Source organism: Hylobates moloch, unplaced genomic scaffold, assembly GCF_009828535.3.
Source record: "Hylobates moloch isolate HMO894 unplaced genomic scaffold, HMol_V3 SCAFFOLD_9, whole genome shotgun sequence".
In the NCBI taxonomy this organism is placed as follows: domain Eukaryota; kingdom Metazoa; phylum Chordata; class Mammalia; order Primates; family Hylobatidae; genus Hylobates; species Hylobates moloch.
In genome coordinates, this window is record NW_026652284.1 from 57,857,519 (window position 1) to 57,875,153 (window position 17,635).

The following is a 17,635-nucleotide window of genomic DNA, read 5'->3' on the forward strand; positions in this document are numbered from 1 at the left end:
TCTGTTGTGGTACCAGTACCATGCTGTTTTGGTTACTGTAGCCTTGTAGTATAGTTTAAAGTCAGGTAGCGTGATGCCTCCAGCTTTGTTCTTTTGGCTTAGGATTGACTTGGCGATGTGGGCTCTTTTTTGGTTCCATATGAACTTTAAAGTAGTTTTTTCCAATTCTGTGAAGAAAGTCATTGGTAGCTTGATGGGGATGGCATTGAATCTATAAATGACCTTGGGCAGTATGGCCATTTTCACGATATTGATTCTTCCAACCCATGAGCATGGAATGTTCTTCCATTTGTTTGTATCCTCTTTTATTTCCTTGAGCAGTGGTTTGTAGTTCTCCTTGAAGAGGTCCTTCACATCCCTTGTAAGTTGGATTCCTAGGTATTTTATTCTCTTTGAAGCAATTGTGAATGGGAGTTCACTCATGATTCCTATTCGGCCATCTTGGCTCCACCTATCATTCACTTTTATGTATATTTCACCCATACATAGGATTCCTCTTTCAACATCTTTTTCTTAGCTTACTGCTTAGTGAGAGGCATATTTGTTTCCGGAAAAATTTCCCCTTAACCCCATAATGGGTCTATTTTCCCTACTCTACAGTTTATACTTCTTGTTTCTTTCTTAATACTCATCACATTATTTTAAATTATCAATTTGCCCTTCACCTAGAATTAGAGTCCTTGAGAGCAGAGATTTATATGGTAATCATTACTCTTTTATAGCTAGTTCTTTGCGCAGAGTTTGATACACCCACACAAAAATGCTGGTTGAATTAAACTTAACATATTATCTTTATTGTTATTTTCAAAATCCCATCAGCTTCCTTGGTGTTTATTTTATTTTGACTAATTTGTGACAAATTTGCTTGAATTGCATGAATGTAAAATAAATAAGTGATACAGGAATTATGCTGTATTATTAATAACACTATTGAGAGGGTAGCTCATATTTTTCTTTTGAAATGCTAATCCACACAACCCAACCAATAACTGTTCCATTAGCACATCAGTTCAGAGTTTAGATTTTTGCTTTAGTTCTGGGTTTTGTTTTAGCCTGCAAGCTTCACAAGCAGGAAGGAAAGTCTTTATCTCATATATTGCTGTATTGCCATTGTCTAGCACTAGGTCTTGCTGCTCAGTATATTGTTACATGTATAAAGTCCATATAATAGAGTTGAGGAATAGCTCTTATGCTATACATTTTATTTTGATTTGCAAATGTATGTGGCTTCTTCCCCTAGTGTGCAGAGGAAGTTCTAATCTGTATGTAGGAGAGGGCATGGGACAACAAGGGTATCCATAGCTATATTTCACCATGTTTTGTGTTGTATTTTCTCAATACATTTTGATTTTTTCCAAATTTTCCTCAAACTACATGAGTGCATGGTTAACTCACATAAAATTATATACTAGGAGTTAAATTTTAATTTATCTTTTTTATTTTTTTTCTTAAATGTGAGTTAACTCTTCACTATATCTATAGGAAGAATAGTTATAATCTATACTTTGTTATACATTTGTAGTATTTAACTATAGGAAGAATAGTTACAGTCCATAAAAACTTTCTAGAGTCTTTAGTTTTCAGTGCATGTGAAAACTTTCATATTGCTACCTGCCTTTTGAATGAAATTCAGAGGTAAAATTTTGTGAAACATAGTATTGTGTGTTTTATTAAAATAAAGCTATATATTCATACATATATATGCTATGAATATAAGCATAAATATATATATGCTACTGCATTTTGATTCGTCTTCTAACTGTATTACTCTATTAAAACCACAATATATTCTTCCTGCTATGAAGTATTCTTCATATGACTCTATTGCTTATTGTTATGATTCCATTATGCTGAGATGCCTACAGATATTATCTTTGTATATTTGTCCCATTATTGTACTGCTTAATATAATTGTCAACCTTTGGTATCTGCCTTGGGAAAGTTCTGAAGATTTTCTTTGAGTTTTTAAGCAGATAGATTACATCACAATTTTCTCTTAAATTTACTTATTTCTGTAATTTCTATTCTGTGTTGATATTTGAAAGATGGATAAAACAAAGTCAACATTTTTTGAGAATGATGAAATTTCATCTTTCATGTGACAATAATGAGAAAATATCCTGGATAATTAATACATTTAGTCACAGTCAAAGTGTATCATTCCTTAGGGTAATAGCATAACACATAATTTCTCACATTCTCATTTTTCTCATTCTAGCTATAAAAATCTGTTGTCTGGACTTTTGTCTCACACACTTAATTTTTAACTATATTTACTGCTCTGACTTTGCCAACATTACATCTTTCAAATGGATAAACACATTTCCAGAAATTAGGAAAATAAAAAAAAAAGGTAAGTCAAAGTTGAGCTTTTTTTAAAATTTTATTTTTCTATCCCCAGATTTGGGACCAATCTGGAGATAGAAAGTGCTATTCATTTCCATGGTTAACAGTACTTTTCAAAATCTATAGGATATCCCAAATGTGGCAATAGTTATATATTGCTAATTAGAAAATGTGTTTATTAGTTGAGTGAGTGAATCTAAATTGTTACTCTTTCATATGACATTGAAAATGTATGAATATTGAGTATGGCTGTGGTGTGGCTACTAATAATTAACTTTTGTATATTATAAGTGCTTTTTAAAGTTAAATTTTCCTTGGGAATAAATGTTATTAGACAAGAACCTTAGTCTTACATTCCACTGTCTCATTCAAGGTAGCATAGAGGACAACACAGAAACATCACTCCCTGTTTCAAACCCATAAGCAGAGCTAGATGCATGCAGGAGTTGCATGCCCTCTGACTTATAATTTCTATCTTTTTTTGTGGTGGCAAAGTCATCACGTATTAATCTATAACATATTCAGGGAGTTTTGTTTAGCTGATTTAAAAGTATTTTCTTCCAAACTCCCATAAAAATAGAGACTATAAATTGGTTAGCATAGATTGCCCATGGCAGCACATTTTTCAAATGAAAATTTTCATTTCAATGGATTTTATGCAGAGCCTTTAGAGATTGTTCAAATCGCCAGCAGTCAATTTAACCATGCTAATCTTTATACCTGAGGGCCTAATTCTTAGAAAAGCTTTTGGCATGTTTTCAGAGACTACTCATAATAATTATACAGATGAACTGTGAATTCTAGTTGTCTGTATTATAATCACCTCATTTTATGATTTGGAAAGTGGAAAGAAAAGTCACTTTCCCCCCAGTTACACACATGTACCCACACATAAATGGCTGTAATCTTTTGGATTAGGGTTCTGAGCATCCATCTGAAGTGAATAAATATTTCTTTGTAAAGATAATATTAAAAATTGAATGTATACATTTGAAATGAACTAGTCCAGCTATAAACATGTGCTCTATTTGACCACTTTAAACAATTGTTTACAGTTTTACAAGACATACATAGTTACCATAGCAACAACTCAACATAAGCATGGTATAAAACTTATTCTACTCCAGGAAAGAAAGCCACTTAAACAAAGTGTTGGGCACACATTATAGGTTGAAGCCAAGTTATCTTATTTTATTGAGAATTATCTTCTCCAAATCATAGCTGGCCTATTACAATTTATTATCTTGAAAAAAATATATAGTTCAATGTTCAAGTATTCTAACCAAAAAGACCATACCTAATACATTCTATAGAAATCCTTCTCAGATAGCTAGGACTTCTTATCAGGGAAGTTGTTATAATCTATATGCTTATGTTTTATTGTCTCAGTCCCTAATTCTTACAATGAAAAATTCATTTGATTCAGTCTGAATTTATAATTCTATATTTATTTATGTTTATTTTATAGGGTACATAAAAATAGATTCATTATTCTTTAAATCCATAAAATGCTCTCAAGCATTTATATTGACCTAAGTACTATTCAAAGCATGGAAATTCAGGGAAAAAGAAAACCACATACATGCCTTTAGTAAGGTTAGAATATGATATATCATTTTCATTTTTTATTTTTTAATATAAAAAACAAATAGTAATATCATCTTGGATTTGTTTCTTCTTTTATTTTTAAAACTTTTATTTTATTGTTAATTCTTCCTTGGAAGTTCATACACACACATTTCTAAATATTAATACTTATATATATGTATTTGAGTACACCCTTTATTTGATTAACCATTCCTGATAAATTGTATGTGAAGATTGTAGAACAAGTATATTTAATTTTATGGGATCCGAATTTATTTAGCTATGGAAAATACATTAGTTTACACTAACATAACAAAACTTTACTTCGTATATGAAGTACACTAGGCACAGCACCAACCAAAGATGTATAAACCATAATGTCTGACCATAAGAATCTACAAGAAAGCAAGAAAAATAAGACAATATAATATGCCCACAAATAAACAAGGTCTTAAATCACTATTTAAGAGGATCTTCAACAGTATATTGACAACTATATGAGTAGGATGGTGCATAAGTGCTAACGGTTGAAAGGAAAATGATTTTGTTTTTTTCTGAAGGTGTGTTATAGAAAGCAACAAACCTATAGGTGTCACTTGTCCTGTATCTCCAAGAGTGTTTAAGGCGGGTTTCTAGTGGTTCATAACTTTGACTGAACATTATAATTGGTGAACTTAAAAACAATTCCTGACCCATCCCTAAGAAATAATAAAATAAATCTGCAGTCTCAGAGATGGTTTTCAAGGTCCTTGGGTAACCCAAATATGCAGCTCACACTGAGAACCACAGAGGTAAACATTCTAGTATTTACCTCTGTGTGCAATGTGTTCTAATGTGTGCAAACACATTCTAGAAAGAAGAAATAACATTTGCAAAGAACAGAGAGGGGAAAATAAATGCAACACACACACACAGTAACAGAATACATACAGTCAAAACTTTAAGTATTCTAAGAAAAGAAGATTAGTTTTGAGGCTAAGGATGGGGAATTAAAATAAATTTATTTGAAAGACCATAGATTTTAAGAGAACGGGGCAAATGAAAAGGGGAAGAAGAAGAAGTGGGAGAAGAAGGAGAAGGAGAAAATAAATACAAGTCATACTTCATATCATATCTAACATTTTGATTATTATTTTATATAATAAATTGGATCCCAGTGAAATACTACTTTGATTAGCATTTTAGATTTAACATTACCATGACATTCAATAGAATAAGAATTCTTTCACAGGATATACTTATAAGTGTCTTAACTGGATTTTAAAGTTTTACAGTTTAACCTTGCAATGAACTGGACAGCTACATTAGGCATTCATAGTGTCGTTTTCTTTAGAGTTCTCCTTTACTGAAGAAACTGTAACACAGCTATGCAGCAGGGTCCTCTTAAGAAAGAAAGGGCATGATCTCTCCTGTTTGAGAGCCTCTTGGCAATGCTCGATTCTGATAGAGTCACTTAGTGATTAGTTAACATACAGTCTACTTCTGTTGATTAGTTTTTTAAACCTCTTGTGAGTGTAAAATATTCAATCTAATAGGTATCGTTCAGTTCTGATACTAAAAAGACACCCAATCCAAGTAGACGAAACATTCAAATGGGTCCTAATAATCTTCAGTGAATTTTAGTTAATTTTCAGGGATAACAAAGCACTTTAGATTGAAGTCAGTTCATGTATACTATTTATTCAGGAACTTTTAATTTTTCCTATCGCATACATGCTGTTGCTGTGTTTCTTATTTGTTAAAAGATATTTCATTCCCTACTGTGTTTACCCTTTGTTAGCAAAGTTGGTTTACAGTGACATAGCCTGATGAAAACCATAAAACAGCCATAAATTGTCTTGTATGGGATAAAACAATATTTGAACACTATATTTCTTAAAAATATACTCACTTATATTGGGTGGTTAGAAGTGATCTTCACATCGTGTGTGTGTGTGTGTGTGTGTGTGTGTAATACAGAATATGAAAGACTTTTAAAAGTAACTTTAAAAATACATATTTTTATATACATATTTTCTTACATATTTACATACATTTTCTGTTTTCAATTCAGCTAGGTTTACATTAGACTATGTCCTTAATTTGAGTGTTAAAACTATAAAAAGAGAATAAAGTTACATCAGAATTAATTGCCAAGGATATGACAGTTCGAGCACTACAGTAAAAAATGAGACACAGGTTTATAAAAAAATTTAAATTCTGAATTTTTGCTTTCTTGGGCTTCTCTGTCAGTAATAGATAATTGTTAGTATCAAACATTTTAAAAGGATATACAATTTGATCAGTTAATTGATTTTAAGGATCTTTAATTTCAAGTTTATCTTTACTCTTTCAAAGATTACCTTCACGTTGTATAAATTTCAGCAGCACATAAAAAGGCAATCTGTTGCTTACTTTAAAGACAATTATTTCAGTAGAGCAGTGTTAAAGCTTCGCCAATCCAGAATCTAACCCACATGGTATCACTTTGAATCCAATTTAGACAAGTTTGACTAATCTCACCTTGCCTAAAAGTACTATAAATATTAAGCTCTCACTAAAAGCTCTTTGTGATATCTCTGTCTCCTCTTCAACTACTGACTCCTTTTCAGTTAATTTGCAACAGCTTCTACATCTGGTAGGTGACTGGATCCATGATCCACCAAATAATTCCTAATTCTTCAAATTCGATTCAGTATTTTTTGTACATAATTTGTATTTACCTTTGTTTTTCCCAAATATCAAGCCCTTTAAAAATATGAATTATGTTCCAGGTCCACAAATTTAATTTTTATTATATAAATTTGACTCTCTTCATTATACAGATAATTAAATGCCAATATAGGAATTGAATGTCAGCTGCGGTGCTCAGAAGAATAAGGTAAGGGGAGTGACTTTTGCCCCTTAAGAAGAATGTTGAGTAATTTTGTCTCCGTTGGCAAAAATAAGTAACTGGATATCAAAGAAAGTGAGAATGGCCTCCAAGAATCAAAAAGCCATTTAGCTTATGATTTCTGGTAGAACGCATTCTTCTTTAGGCTATAAAATTGGTAAAAGACATTTTGTAAAAATTAAGTTACATTTTATAAAAAACTTAAAATTAAGTTTACATTTAAAAAAGATTATTACAGTGAAACTTTCCATCTCTGTGTTGAAAGTGGCATTAATTTATGGTGTTGGCACATTGGATGATTTTAAAATTTGCCATCAGCATCATTATAACAATAAATAAAGATGTTAAGTTATCACATTTTTCAAACTGTTTTCTACAAACTGTGTAGTACACAATTTTTCCAAAGTAAATTTATTATACATTTGTAGCATTTAGCTTTAAGATGTATACTTGAAAAATACCCTTATGTTTATTTGTCAGATCAATTATTTCTCCCTTTCAAAGTTGATGCAACCAAAATCCAAACAGATAAGTATTTTTACTTTTATTTCCCTAAAATTGTGATACATCAAGGGTCTCAAATGTCTCAGTAACTCCTAGCAATATAGATAAGTTAATTCGGAAATGCATTGCTGATTCTGGTAGGCATAGGCTTCATCATTTGACCTAAAGAATTGTGATCATTTACCCCCTTTTTCAGAAAAAAGAATGAGATATTGATTATAAGCATAGCACGTTAATATAGCTAGTTTCGTTGGTTTTTCTACCAAACGTTAAAAGAGGTACCGGATTTGCTTAGCGGTGAGAGTATAATTTAATAGTAAAACTTTAATCATCTTGGGTTTTCTTTGTGATATGACTCTAGAGTTTTGGAGAAGGTCTCCCTTGATCTATTTCTAGCAATGAAGGCATCTAGATCAGTAGTTCTTGAGGAACACCCACATTTTTCGGATCATCAAAAGCCATGCATCAGTGTGGTGAATGCATCCCCTACTGAAAACAGCCAGTGAAGAAGAAAGGGAGAGTTGTACAGAGAGCACCTGATTGTAGCGGATCAGAAGGACTGTGTTTGACCCTACTTGAAAAGAATAGAAAAAAAGCAAAGACAAAAGTTGAATAAATAAAAATACAATGACCAACCTGCAAACTGTTATCGATCAATGAATGCATTCACCGAGTGTTTATTTCTGTATGTGTGTGATGTTTGACGTATCCTGAAAGGAACAGAAACTATCCAAAGTTTACCTTTAAGCTACATGCTTTTGTGACTGCCACAAAGTTTCACTTGTGTTGCTAAATTACTGAAAGTGTTGAAGGAAAGAAAACTGGGGATAGCCACAGATGCTTGCAGTTTTCAATTTGCTGACTTGAATATTTGCAACTGGTTATTGAACACATATATGATTTTAGTCGATTATTTTTATATATACTTTCAATCAGTATTTCCCATAATTAAAAATATATTTGCATTTTTTCTATTATCTGTTTTGGGTTAAGTCAAGTACTTATACCCTATATTTGTATTGCTGATCTTTATATTAAAAATATTTTCTCCTGCAATTTTCCCTGCATTTTTATTTCTCCTATCTCGTTAGTCCCTGACTGTCAACCTTAGTTAATATCATTGCTTTGGGGGAATCATCCTAATTATCTAATACACAGAACATATTGAATAGGTTAACATTTCAGGAACAGTCATAACAGACAGTAGTATGTATGAAAACACCTTTAATTGCAATAAAAAGCTTAAAATCAGCCCTTACATATATTGATCTTTTAGTGCATCTCATTTGAGAGATTGTGAAAGATTAGGTGCAAATATTTTATTTTTTGACATAGGAGCATCCGCTAAGTACAAAACAAACCTATTAGAAGAAAAACATAAAACTTAAAAACAAAGGGAGAAAATGCCTAATACTGAATTTTTTAGTGAGAATATCACAGAACTATTCAATATTAATTAATTTACCAAAGTGATTAATTCTTAACATATACAGAAATTGATTTTAGGAATTCAGATTATTAACTGATAGATAGCAGTTTAGCCTTGCATATTAAAGTTGGTGATTTATTTCAGTAACTTTCTTATTTGAATTCACTGGAAACAATTGATTTGAATGAGGCGAGCCAACAGATATTTAATGACTCTTCTTATAATCAGAGAAGAGGATTTCCAAATGTCTAGTCAGGGATAAAATTAATTTCCTTAACATTTTTTTTAAGAATTATTTTATTACAGTATGAAAAAAACCTCACAAAATAGGTAACCTCCAATATATTTTTTTATTTTTAATTTTAAACTGTGACCTTATGAACCAAAAATAGTTTTAGCACTAAATTTGTGGCATCAGTAAAATAACTTGCAAGAACAATGAGGATGGAAACTTGAAACCTTGAGAACTGAGAAATACAACCAGGGAGTATGTGTCTGACAAAAATCCGTAGGAACTGGGGGTTTCATGTTTCACTCAGTTCCATTATATTCAATTCAACAAACCTTTGTGAAACATTATACTGTGGGAGATGCAAAGGTGGTTGTCAGAGTCAACGTTTTTGAAATGTAGCTCTTGAGGGTGATATTTAAAGGGGGAGGCACTAGGATTGTTCACTGCATTGTTCACTGAAATTAAGAAGCATAAAGGTTCTTCTACTGTATCTTTTGTATCACTACTATGTTAGAAAGTCAGTTTTGCACTTCTATAGTATGAAACAGGATAAGTATTTTGAGTTGTTGCAATAAGTAGCTGCCTACCTGGAATCCCCAAGTCAATGTCTTTGGGAGTAAGGAAAGTAACACGTACGTGTAAAGCAGCCTAGTGGAATATAATAGTGAGTATATGGAAAAATAAATATCTAGTTTCTGGACTAGTCTCCCAGTTTATCCCAACATTTGACTTTTGGGCAAATTATTTAAGCCCTTTAAATTTCAGCTTTCTCATGTATAACCTTTAAAATATAAAATATTGCTGGTATTCAATTGTATTTGACTCACAAAATATGCAGTTGCATTTAGTTCAACCTAGGAAAGTGAAAAGTTTTAAAGATATCTTCAAGATGATCTTCAGGTTCTTGTTGAGACTGCATTTGGAAGAGTCGAGAGAATATTAGGTTGAGAAATCATTGAACATGGTTGAAGAATGAAAATGAGACAGGAGCTTGGAGAATACAGCCAGTGAAAATGGAAACCTGGGATCTGGAAAAATTGAGTCCCAATTCTATAGTTTGGACTCATCGGGCTATCTCAGGCCTATATAAATGAGATTCATCTAAAGAAAACTGGGTTAATTTTACAACAAAAATTCAAATCACTTTCTACCAGTTCAAATGAGAAGAATATCTGAATGCTAGTAATGTGAATACATAACACATGATAACTTGGAGGTAAGGTTAACAGGATGGGACATGAAGAGAGAGAAAAAAATTTTGGAAGAAAGTATATATCAATTCTTACAACATGAATATTCCATTGGGGGCTTTAAAAATGCAAATTCTAGTAAACCAGAGTCACTTATACAACTTTATACAATAAAGTTAATGAATTCTTTAAAAAGGCACTTTTAAAGATTAAAATGTGTATATATACACACACACACACACACACATATATGTATACATATATATATAAATTAAAAGGAGGCACTTTTTTCTCAATTGGATGATTTTTATAAGAGCAAGCTATAATTAGGAAACAATTAGATGTCCCTTTCATATAGCTTAAATAGCAACAGAAGTTCTTCAGTGATAAATAACAGTTTTGTTTGCCTTGTTCTTTTTTTGTGTTTATAATTTCATCAATTTCTAACACCTTATTTCCTGACAATGAGAACAAGACTGTTGAAAATGGCAATGAAACTCCACTCTCATTATCAGTATAGAGCTGAATACTGCCTCTACCTAAAAAACTGAGCAAACACTGCATATAGACAGTTGCTTTAGACACATTACGCATTGAAGCATTTGTTTTTGGTGACCTTGCTTTCAGATACACATGCCTGAAATGTTTTTACAGTGAAGAAACTAAAAGAAAAGTCCTGAATAAAAGCAAACCCTACTATTCCTATTCTGGGGGCTCTTAACAGTCTGTCTCATCTGGAATTGCAGTTTGTTAAGACTTATATGACTGTTAAAACAAAAACATTTAGTAGATAATCAGATTTCCAGATTCTTGTACAGATTTTATGTAATTCATTAATTACATAAACAAAATCAGTTGCTCAGAAAGAACAAAACTTCTAATATATCAGATACACAGTATTTTTCGCAGTACCCCAGTGAAGAGATTGTTGTTTGTTTTATGCATGCACTGCATAAAATCACTAAGTATAACTTTTGTCTCAACTACATTTGATATTTTTATTGCCTTAGTGACAGTAAGTCACAACACATTATAAATAAAAGCATAAACACTGAGTAATAAATAATGTCCAGAATTGAAGCAGATACTTCTTGATATTTGTTTCAACAAAATACAAAATAGCACCATTAATCTGGAGTCAGTTCAGACCTAAATAAAATACTTGTTAAGGCTACAGAAGCTAGTACATTAACTTTGTTTAAAAATTTGTGATGGTTGTGCAGATTCTCAAAGTGTTCCTCACTCCATCTAATCATTTACATATCACATCTTACTGAATTCTTACTATTAGCCAGATAATTTTCTAGGTACTGAAGTTGCAGAGGTATACAAGAGCCTCAATTTTGTTTTTGTCTGTATGGTTCCCATACAGTCAGAGAGACAGAATACAAATAGAATATATATAGAGAGAGAATAGAATATATATATAGAGAGAGATACATATATATATCTACAGTGTAATGGACATTAAATTGTAGGACATCTGCTAACACTTGTTAGCAGAGCTATTCTTTGGTTTAGGTTGATATATATATATCAATTGACATACATATATATCTCAATTGAGATATATATATATACACACACACACACACACACACACCAATTAAGAATTTCAACCTAAACCAAAGAATAGCTCTGCTAACAAATACATACTGAAATAAAGTTAACTTGGCTATTTTAAAACAATATTTTCTAAAAAAGTGCTACCTTGACATTATATCACATTTAGTGTCCACTAAATATGTAGATTAATTGGAAACTATAGTCGGATACTCAGAACTCCTCTTTGGGATTGAGGAGCTCATTCCCTCAGCTGCCTGGCTGCTGATGGCTCACAGCTAACTCCTTTCTCAAGGAATTGCCTTCAAACAGCAGAACTTCCAAGCCCAAGGTTATGGCCCTTCTTCAGAGGCAGCTTGTAAACAGTGACTGGTAGAAAGGTATGTACAATGGCTTGGCTCCGGCACTAGTCTGTTCTCACACTGCTATAAAGACATACCTGAGACTGGGTAATTTATGGAGAAAAGAGGTTTAACTGACTCCCAGTTTCACAGGCTGTACAAAAGGCATGGCTAGGGAAGCCTCAGGAAACCTTCAATCATGGCAGAAGATGAAGGCGAAGCAGGCATACTCTTCACATAGCAGAACAGGAGAGTGTGTGTGTGTGCATGTGTGTGTGTATGTGTGTGTGTGTGTGAGAGAGAGAGAGAGAGAAAGGGTGAAATGCTATACACTTTAAAACAACCAGATCTGATGAGAACTGACTCACATTCAGGAGAACAGCAAGGAGGAAATCCACCCCGCAATCCAGTTACCTCCTATGAGGTTCCTCTCCCAACACTGGGGATTACAATTCAACATGAGACTTGGTTGGTGACACACAGCCAAACTGTATCACTCTGCCCCTGGCCTCTCCCAAATCTCATGTCCTTCTCATATTTCAAAACCAATCATGCCTTCCCAACAGTGCCCCAAAGTCTTAACCCATTCCAGCATTAACTAAATGTCCATTGTCTTGGCTATTAACATTTGGCTCTTCTTCATTTATTCAAATTTCTGCAGCCTTGAATTTCTCCCTAGAATATGATTTTTTTTCTATCACATGATTAGGCTGTGAATTTTCCAAACTTTTATGTTATGATTCCCTTTTAAATATAAGTTCTAGTTTCAGGTCATTTCTTTGTTTATGCAGATGAGCATAGGCTTTTAGAAGCAGCCAGGTCATATCTGGTATGCTTTTCTACTTAGAAATTTCTTCCATCAGATACCCTATATTATATCTCTCAGGTTCAACGTTCCACAGATCTCTAGAAAAGGGGCACAATGCCACCAGTATCTTTGCTAAACCATAGCAAGAGTGACCCTTACTCCAGTTCCCAAAAAGTTACTCATCTCCATCTGAGACCACCTCAGCCTGAACTTCACTGTCCATGTCACTATCAGCATTTTAGTCACAAACATTCAACAAGTCTTTGGGAAATTCCAAACTTTTCCTCATGTTTCCTTCTTCTTTTGAGCACTCCAAACTATTCCAACCACTGCCCATTACCAAAGTTCCAAAGTCATGTCCACATTTTCAGGTATCTTTACAGCAATGCCCCACTTCTCTGGTACCAATTTTCTGTATAAGTCCATTCTATCATTGCTATAAAGACCTACATGAGACTAGGTTATTTATGGAGAAAAGAGGTTTAACTGACTCACAGTTCCACAGGCTGTACGTGAGGCATGGCTGGGGAGGCCTCAGAAAAGTTACAGTCATGAAGGAAGTTGAAGTGGAAGCAGGCACAATCTTCACATAGCGTAGAAGGAGAGAGAGAGAATAAAGGGGGACATGCTGTGTGCTTTTAAACAACCATATCTCATGATAACTCACTCACTATCACAAGAACAGGAAGGGGGAAATCTGTTCCCATGATCTAGTCACCTTCTACCAGATCCCTCCACAGCACTGAAGATTACAATTCAACATGAGATTAGTGTGGGGACACGGAGCCAAACCATATCAGCTCCCTTGCTTTAACTGAGACAGCTCTGAGATTGCATCACAGTTTTAGAAGGTGACGACTCTTTGATCGACAAGGTGTTTGTTGCAACTACAATGCAGCTCACCTTTCCCTCTGCCCAGTCCTGCTTCCTTTATTCCCTTACACATGTCAATTCATAGAGAGCATCTAGTGAGTTTTTAAAATTGAAGAAAGCTCACTATCTCAGAATCTATTTCCCAGAGATCTTATCCTTATGTGATAGGAGTAGGGGTAGGTACTTTGGGAGGTGCCAGTATTTGCAGAATATATTTTTGTGTAAGTAAGTACGAAGTTGAAGCTGAGTACAGTGATTTGCCTCACTAATATGTAAAGGTACCCTGTACAATATTTGTTGATGAGAACTCTTGCCTCATATTTTCTTCAATATTGCTGAGTTTGATATAGACTGATAAAGTAAAATAACCAAAACATAGAACTTCTCAGATGGAAATTTTGAGCTCCAGTTCTAATCGTGGATGCATTTAGGGAGCTTCTTGGCACTGACTCAAGTGATGACCATTCAAAGAAAAATAAATACAGACCCATAATTTCAAGAAGAAGACACTCAATAGTTGTATGCAGAACAATACCTATGATTATTAGTTCCAAGTATGAAGGGGTGATAATATTAATGCCTACATTATGGAGTTATAAAAAAATCAAATGCTATAATTTAAAAGAATATTTGACATAGAAAATTTACAAAATAAGTTTTATTTTTAAAATTAATATGTTATAAATATCATACATAATATAAATATCATTGCTGCAAATACTGTTAGGTAGTTGACGTGAAGAACTCGCTGTTGTAGAGTTGGGTGGCTGGTGTTAGGAGCTTGTAATGTGTGGCTTGTTCAAGCAACAGTTTTCACCAGTGAGCAGCAATGTATAATTGTAGGGAGAAAAATTTTTATCTCTATAGATATTAGTGTTTTCTAAGAAGTTCATACTATTCCAAATAAAATGCCTTGTCAACAGATTGCTCAAAAAGTCATCTGAGAAAATAGAGACATAAAAAAGAAGTGCTAAAAGTTAATATGGATAAAACCTTTATATTAGCTAATCTGAAAGCTAGGAACATACTTAAAGCTCTCAAAAGAAAAACAGAAAACACTGATGAGCTCAAATACACAACTGCATAAAGTCTACATCTCCAAGAGGCAGTCACAGACAGATGGCCTATCTTTCATTATCCTTCCATAATCTCTCGAGTGCTTACTATGTGCCATGTACTGAAACAGACACTGGAAATGTGGTAAAGAAAATGGCATTATTTTGTTACCTTTCAAGCGATTACAATGACTGGTAAAGACTTAAGATAAAGTTAAGCTTGTGGAATACATAAGGAAACTCAACAGAACCTTGGAAGGGCTGGCTAAGCTGTAACATGAATTATGAATAAGGGCTAGCCAGTCAGATAAGACTGGGTTAGCCAGTGTATGTGTGTGGTGGAGGGTGGAAAGGATGGCCAAAAGAGGTTTTCCAGGTGAAAGCAACAAAGAGTTCAGGGCCTTAAAAATGTATCCCTTGTTTTGGTGATTGGGTAGGGCTAGGGATGTGACCTGTAAGATACTGTGGGGGTTGTATAGTTATAAAGTTTTAAAAGGCACTCCAAAGGCAAAAATGAGAAACGTTGGTGAAGAGAGGGCCATTAAAGATGTTAAGTGAAGCAGTGGCATAATTGTAACTGTTTTCCAGAAAGATCACTGCTGCCTTATGAAGATCACTGCTGTTATATGAACAATGATTTGTATTCAAAGAAGAATGGAGCGATTGAAACTAGAAGTTTTTTTCTCCATTATTCCAGTAACTATGGCTGAGTTTAGCCTAATGAAGTGAAACTCATTAGCCACACTATAAATAAATAGGACCCCTCTCTGGGTTGTGAAATGAATAAATGCCTTGCCCTCCTTGCTACAAGGTGATGGAAAAACTTTTTTTTCTGTCAAAAATATGATCCCTAGGACATTAGTTCTACTAGACATTAATAGCAGTTCTATGAGTAAATACACTGATAAAAGACTAAGTTAAACAAAGTTAACATATTTTATCATGGAAGCATTTATCAGGAACTTTTTACATTGTATGAATGGTGTAAATGTTTAAGATAATAGTATATGACGTCTTGTTTCACAAAACCATTTGACCAGGAAATCCTTCTCTACGCTCAACCTGAAACATCAATCAAATATTCAGTGAAAATTCATCATGAATTGAGGCTAGATCAGTGGGGAAACAATAAACAATGGCAATCGAATGAAAAGTCTTGAAATGTTGCATGAAGTTTACAGACTGTGGAGACAATAAACGAATAACTAATTTAACTGTGCTCTACACTAGATTGTGATAAATGTTTTAGAGGAAAATAGAAAGAAGGCTGTGGTTTGAAATGTCTCAACAAGGTTCCAATCATGCAAAACTTGAGGGAATGAGGTAAGATCGATTTCAAAAAATCATAAAAATATTGATGTGTCAAATTATAATCCAATAACAAATACTTATTCAGCAGAGTATTAGCTGTGATGATTCAGTGGCAGGGAATGCAGAAAGTCCTGGGCTTCATGGAGCTTGTGTTCTAGTGTTAAAGAAAGAAAAAATATAAGCAAATAGCCCAATCAAGAAAATAAATACAGAGTATACTATGTATTTGAAGGAGGCATACTGAGAGTTAATATTGAGAATAATATTGGAGAATTTATTTCAAGTGGGTCATCTGGAAAGATTTCTTCGAAGGAATTGCATTTAAAATCAGACCAAAGGAAGAGAGAAAGTCATCTGAAGAGCTGTAGAAAGGATGTAACTACAGGCAATAAATTCAGCATTTTTGAGGAATTAAGAAAAACTATGGCTGAAGTATATTGACTAGAGAGAAGAGGGTTGGGCAATTACACAGAATAAGGAGCACTTAATGCAGAACCTTGTAGGGTTCTGAATTTTATTCTCTCTGCAACAGAAAGCCGTGAAAGGAATTCATCATCCCATTTACGTTTAGAGAAAAAGATCCCCCTCTCTCAGTAGAAGATGGGAGAGTCTATAAATGGGAGTCTGAGGGAAACAGAAGGCAGTTTAGAAGGATGTTCATTGCAGATATGATAATGGCCTGAAGGCAATCCTGATGAAACATAACACTTATAATCCACATAGAATAGCCAGAGCAGTTCGGAGAAGAAATATAAAACGTGACAAGTATTCAACGACGTAGGTGAAAAACCAGTAGAAAATGGGATGGTGGACACAAGCTAAAGGAAGATGCTATAGGAAGACAGTGCTTAACAAAAGGCCTCCTTTTCTATTTGATTATTAAAATGCTTTATTGTATTATTAAAATTTATCCTATAGCTGAGAGGCACTGTACTTGAATCTTTCAATCATATTTATTTATGACAATATAATCACAGGATTTCAGAGCATAATCATACAGAAACATGAAGCTTAATAGCTTTAGCAGTAGTTTAAGCACAAGATTGACTCAAACACTTCCCCATTTCTTAATGTCTTACGATAATTAGTTATATTTTTTTAAATCGCAATTTTTTCAGAAGCACTACATTTTAAAATATGGGGGATTGATAATAGCTCAGATCAGCTATGGAAGCCGGTGAATCTAGTCCTAAAGTCATACTTCTTCTCTCTTAGGAATGGAGATGCAGCCCTCCATCTGCAGTCTCTCTACCTAACTGCCATCTCTCAGAGAAGAATTTCAGTCTCTATGGAGACTGCCTCCATTTCAGTCAGTCAATTAGAGGTGAAAGGTATTCCATTTGCAGTCACCTAAACCATAGAGTCCATCTATTTTTCTCTTCATTCTTTCAGCCAAATGATATCTTCTTATCTAAGAGAGGAAAAAAAATCTGAGTATCGTGGTCATTTAATTTGAGCTTGTTCTGTCCTAGTTACTCTGTTTCCTTTGTTTCAAATGGCAGCATTCTCCGTAAATCAGATAAA